Raw genomic sequence first — 6,000 nt, forward strand, 5'->3', positions numbered from 1 at the left:
TCTCTGGTTGGCCTCTGTTATTTTCTCCTACCAATAGGGAACCTACGTAAGGACTCTATATAGGCTCTTGGACACCCCATAAGGGAACAAGGGCAGATGTTTTGTTTACAACAACTTCCTCTGACAGTGGAGGGAGAGAACAGCCTTAATATGTTTGTATGCACCGATTTTCCCCTCCATGAATTTTCCCAATCTTTTTTTGAAGCCATCCAAGAGAGAGAGCTATAAGCTTTTCTCTAGCTACTTTCTACATGCCATGCTTAATTTTTACACATTTGTATAATGTCACCTCTTACTTGATTTTTCACTAACATAAAGCACCCCCCAATGCTATAACCTATCATCATAGGGATGTTGCTCCATCCCCTTGATCATTTGGGTCTTGTTTTGGTTTTTTCTGAACAGGAGAACTTCATACTGCAATACATTGCTGCCACAGTTCCCACTTTCCTCAATATATATTGCTGGAACTGAAGGGGGGCGGAATCACTCTGTTATATAGGAATGTTTTGGGATATATACTGCAGTAACAGGGACAGCAAGAACATATATTGATAAGTTTGTGCAAATGGATACGGTACCTGTTAAAAAAGCAAAAAACAAAAATGTCATTGGAGCGTGTGAAAAAAGACTCTCTGAACTGGAGAGATAACTTGCCATTTCTCTTGTGTTCGCCTTTTCATCACAAGGTACAACACCTAAAATTAATTAATCAGAACATCCCACTAGGAGAGACTATAATGATGTTTGCAGAAGGCTTAGGAAAGGTCAAACTGTCTGCGATATAAACCTGAACCTGTCCTTAGATTAAATTGCTGATTTCAAGGCTGCCGCTCCCAATCAGAAGCGATGCCAACGCTTGGGTCGGGAGTTGATTGAATTGGAAGGGGAATTTGGCCAGCTTCCCAATCCGTGTTTGTCCAGGGGGTGTGAGAAATGGCAGGCAAGGGGCAGGATGTCTCACCTCACGGGCAATGAGATTGTAAAACAGGCCAACAGACTCTCAACCCTTGACCAGGGGATTGTTATCTGTCGTCCTGCAGTGGTTCCTAAAATCCCACTCCTGCCGTAATGCACATTGTGGGGCTGTCAGTGTTAAGTTGTGGGTGAATATATCAGACGACACAGCAATTCTTCAAACAGCTCTTGTTTATTCACAGGCCAGGACAGAACTGAACTGAAGGGTTCAGTCAGCCTGCTTATATTGAGCTCCAGTACAATGTAACTGTAACAATTTTCTAAAACTATCCAATCACTGAACGTCACTTTAAATCCCTTATTTGCATAACTATCTACAGTATCCCCCTGCTGGCCCAGGGCGAGAACTTCAGTACATAACAGTCAGTGTGAGGTAATATCCAGCTGGGACCTGAGAGACCAGGGCTCAAATCTCCACTCAGACATCACGCCCACTGCGTGACTCCGGGCCGATCATGATGGCTGCTCACACATCGTACATTTAAAGCACATTGGTTGCCCCAAAGAATTCTGGGAACTGCAGTTTACCCGTCAGAGAGCTACAGCTCCCAGCACCCTTAACAAACCACAAGCTGCTAGGATTCTTTGTGAGATGTCGTGTGCTTTAAACACATGGTGTGTATTGTTTTAAACAAATAAACTGCCCTTTCCCCCTTATGGGGTATCCAAGAGCCCATATAGAGTCCTTACGTAGGTTCCCTATTGGTAGGAGAAAATAACAGAGGCCAACCAGAGAATATTGAGAAGCAAAGCAGCTAGTAAGCCTGATCTTTATTGATCTGTTGCAACAGGGTGCTCCCCTCACACATAGGAGGACGGAGGAGGACCCAGAACAAAGGTGTGTCTGCCTTTATATAGACATTTTAAATTGCCCGCCCTGGAGTCCAAGACCACCCCCAGATACGTCATACCTACGTCACAGAAAGGGCGGTCTACAACAGAAATCTGAGTGCGTTGTTTATCTCCTGTCTGGCAGGTTACCTGTTAATGGTTACTTGATTGGATACCCTGGGAAGCCTGGCCAGTCTTTTGTAATGATAAATACTTAGTTCCTGAGCCAGATCACAGGCTCACCCTATTCACACACAGACATACCCTTAAGACAGGATTTTCCTTCGACCTTGCAGATAAATATTTGAGGTCAATTTGGGAGGGACAAAATGGTTTCAGGATTTTTTCTGTGGGGTTTCAGACATGTGGTTTATATATGCAGTTATGAACATTTATCTTTTATATCTATATCTATATCATCTATATCTATATCTATCTAAGACCTTAATTTTTTTTTATTTCAGACCCCAGGCTGATCACAATGGTTGCTCACATATCGTACATTTAAAGCACATTTGTTGCCCCAAAGAATTCTGGGAACTGCAGTTTACCCGCCAGAGAGCTACAGCTCCCAGCACCCTTTACAAACTACAGCTCCTAGGATTCTTTGTGAAATGTCGTGTCCTTTAAACACATGGTGTGTATGCAGCCTTTTTCTCAACCAAACCTACCTCGTAAGATTGTTGTGAGGATAAAATAGGGAGTGGAGAAGCCCCCACACCCCACTTTGAACGCCTTGGTGGAAAGGTGGGAGAGAAAAAATATAAAAATAAAATCTGAGGACTCACTCAACAGAAGGACACCACCAATGCAACGGGGCTAATATACCATGTTTTGAAGTAAGTGAAGTGATTTCTATTATCATCTAAAGAGCGGAGCAGGTGATTTTGTCTGTCCGAAGTCTAAAAGTACCTAACTGCTTCGTGGGCTGACCATGTCCACCTGCTGACATGTTCAACATTTTGCATGCAACCCCCACAGAGGCGCACTGAGCATCAGTTTCCTCCATGCGCGGAAGATTCACCTCTTTGCCCTTGCCTTGGACAGCTGCAAGTATTTTTGAGGGACCCACATCTTCTATTTACTGAGTTGCTCCCGCTTGGAATTGTTTTATTTACCTTTCATAATTGCACTGAAAACGTGTTACTCTCCGTCTTGCTTTTAATTGCATCATTACATTGCTGTAATCTGCCCTGGGACTTTACGGTCTAAGAGGCAAGTAGGAAATCTTATAAATAACTAAGCAATGTACTGGAGCTCTTTTCCATCTTCCTCCGTTTTAACAAATGCATTGCGGCATTAGCTTCCACCGACTACAGTCCACTTAATCAAATGCCATGAAGTGTTATCTTGAGTTACAGTTATACAGTGGTACCTCGGGTTACATACGCTTCAGGTTACACACCCCGCTAACCCAGAAATAGTACCTCGGGTTAAGAACTTTGCTTCAGGTTGAGAACAGAAATCATGCTCCAGAGGCGCGGCAGCAGCAGGAGGCCCCATTAGCTAAAGTGGTGCTTCAGGTTAATAACAGTTTCAGGTTAAGTACGGACCTCCAGAACGAATTAAGTACTTAACCCGAGGTACCACTGTATTATATATGGGGGGTGGAAAAGGTAGCCCATGCTCAGAAAACCCACAGCCACAGGAAGTAATTCAGAGATCCTGGGCATACATTAGAGCAGGGGTCAGCAAACTTTTTCAGCAGGGGGCCGGTCCACTGTCCCTCAGACCTTGTGGGGGGCCGGACTTTATTTTTTTGGGGGGGATGAACGAATTCCTATGCCCCACAAATAACCCAGAAATGCATTTTAAATAAAAGGACACATTCTACTCATGTAAAAATACGCTGGTTCCCAGACCATCCACGGGCCGGATTGAGAAGGCGATTGGGCCGGATCTGGCCCCTGGGCCTTACTTTGCCTACCCATGCACTAGAGAATCAAAGAGTGTTAAAGATAGAATGGCCCATTAAGGTCAAACAGTCCAATGCCCTGCAATGCCCAGGATGGGGCTCAAACCTGTTTGCTGGCATCCTTCTGTCTCAAGAGACAATGGAGAGACATCTGTCTCAAGAGACAACAGAGTTTGACTCCAGGGGTGGAGTCAAACGGCTGCAGTAGAAGCCCCAAAATGATGCCCCCACCCCGGGGTGCAAGTCTGGGCAGTGTGTCTGGAGGCAACAGCAACAACAACAATTTATTATTTATACCCTTCCCATCTGGCTGGGCTTCCCCAGCCACTCTGGGCGGCTTCCAACAAAACATTAAAATGCATCAAACATTAAAAGCTTCCCTAAACAGGGCTGCCTTCAGATGTCTTCTAAAAGTCTGGTAGTTGTTGTTCTCTTTGACATCTGGTGGGAGGGTGTTCCACGGGGCGGGTGCCACTACTGAGAAGGTCCTCTGCCTGGTTCCCTGTAACTTGGCTTCTCGCAGTGAGGGAACCGCCAGAAGGCCCTCAGCGCTGGACCTCAGTGTCTGGGTAGAATGATGGGGGTGGAGACGCTCCTTCAGATATACTGAGCCTTTGAGGCCGTTTAGGGCTTTCAAGGTCAACACCAACACTTTGAGTTGTGCTCGGAAACGTACTTGGAGCCAATGTAGGTCTTTCAAGACCGGTGTTATATGGTCTATGATGTCTATTCCCCGCTTGTCCATGATGCAGATCTTCGCTGGCCCCTTTTTTCCTTGGCGAGGAAGGAGGGCACCATTTTGTGGTTTGCTTCAGGTGGCAAAACACATTGGGGGAACCTGTGGCCCTGCAGATGTTGGGACTCCAACTCCCATCATTCGTGAGTGTTGGCCATGCCAGCTGGGGGCTGATGTGAGTTGGAGTTCAGCATCCACATCAGTCGGGCCACAGGCTCCAATTTTGGCTTGGTGCCTGGGCTCCTCTTTATAAAGGTAAAGGGACCCCTGACCATTAGGTCCAGTCGTGGCCGACTCTGGGGTTGCGCGCTCATCTCGCTCTATAGGCAGAGGGAGCAGGCGTTTGTCTGCAGACAGCTTCTGAGTCATGTGGCCAGCATGACTAAGCCACTTCTGGCGAACCAGAGCAGCGCATGGAAACGCCGTTTACCTTCCCGCCAGAGCGGTACCTATTTATCTACTTGCACTTTGATGTGCTTTCAAACTGCTAGGTTGGCAGGAGCAGGGACCGAGCTCACCCTGTCGCGGGGATTCGAACCGCCGACCTTCTGATCGGCAAGTCCTAGGCTCTGTGGTTTAACCCACAGCGCCACCCGCGTCCCTCTTTATACACAGCCTGTAATGCTACTCTCTCATGGAAAACTGTGCAAGTCAGTTGTGTCTCCTGGATGAAACGAAGAAGAAACACCCAAAAACACCCAAAACAGCCCTAAGGAACAGATCATTAAATATCATTGAGGCAGAGTCAGGAAAACAACAACAGAGGACAGCCTTAATGAAACAGCTGCAGTATGCCAAGGAACTGTTAACAAGCATCATCAGTTTTAGATGTCTCCCTTCACTCCTCACAGGAAAGCACAAGACCCACCAGCCATGCCTTTTCTGTGAGAGAAATCACGTCGGCATCCTTCAGAAAGCACGGCAGATCATTGTGTCTCAAATAGATGATGTAGTGTGGCATAGCAGTTAGAACCTGGGGGCCAGTGTTCAAATACCCCCTTTTTCCACCAGAAAGCATGCTGGGTGACTTTAGTCCAGTCACTGTCCCTGAGCCTAACCTCCCTCGCAGGTTTGTTGTGAGGATCGAATGGAGATGGGTGTGTGAGGAACTATATGTATGTCATCTTAAGCTAAGAAAGAAAAAAAGAAAGAAAGAAAGAAAGAAAGAAAGAAAGAAAGAAAGAAAGGAGGGAGGGATAATGGAGAGGTTTTGAATCACTACAGCACTGTCAAGTCAAGTCAAATCAGTTTACAGTGGTACCTCGGGTTAAGAACAGTTTCAGGTTAAGAATGGACCTCCAGAACGAATTAAGTTCTTAACCCGAGGTACCACTGTATTGCATTTTATCAGACACATGAAAATGACAACAAAAATAATAATAGAGATTTACCTTTCCGCTCCTTAACCTTAATCCCCCTTTAAGTTTAATAGCACGGATTTGTAGAGCCTTAGCCAGAAATTCAGATATTCTGAAAGATTTTGCAGACCCAGTAGACCTGCATACCCTCTAACATTTCTGCGATGAAAATAGGGATGCCC

Source organism: Podarcis filfolensis, assembly GCF_964270895.1.
Source record: "Podarcis filfolensis genome assembly, chromosome: 8".
Lineage (NCBI taxonomy): Eukaryota > Metazoa > Chordata > Lepidosauria > Squamata > Lacertidae > Podarcis > Podarcis filfolensis.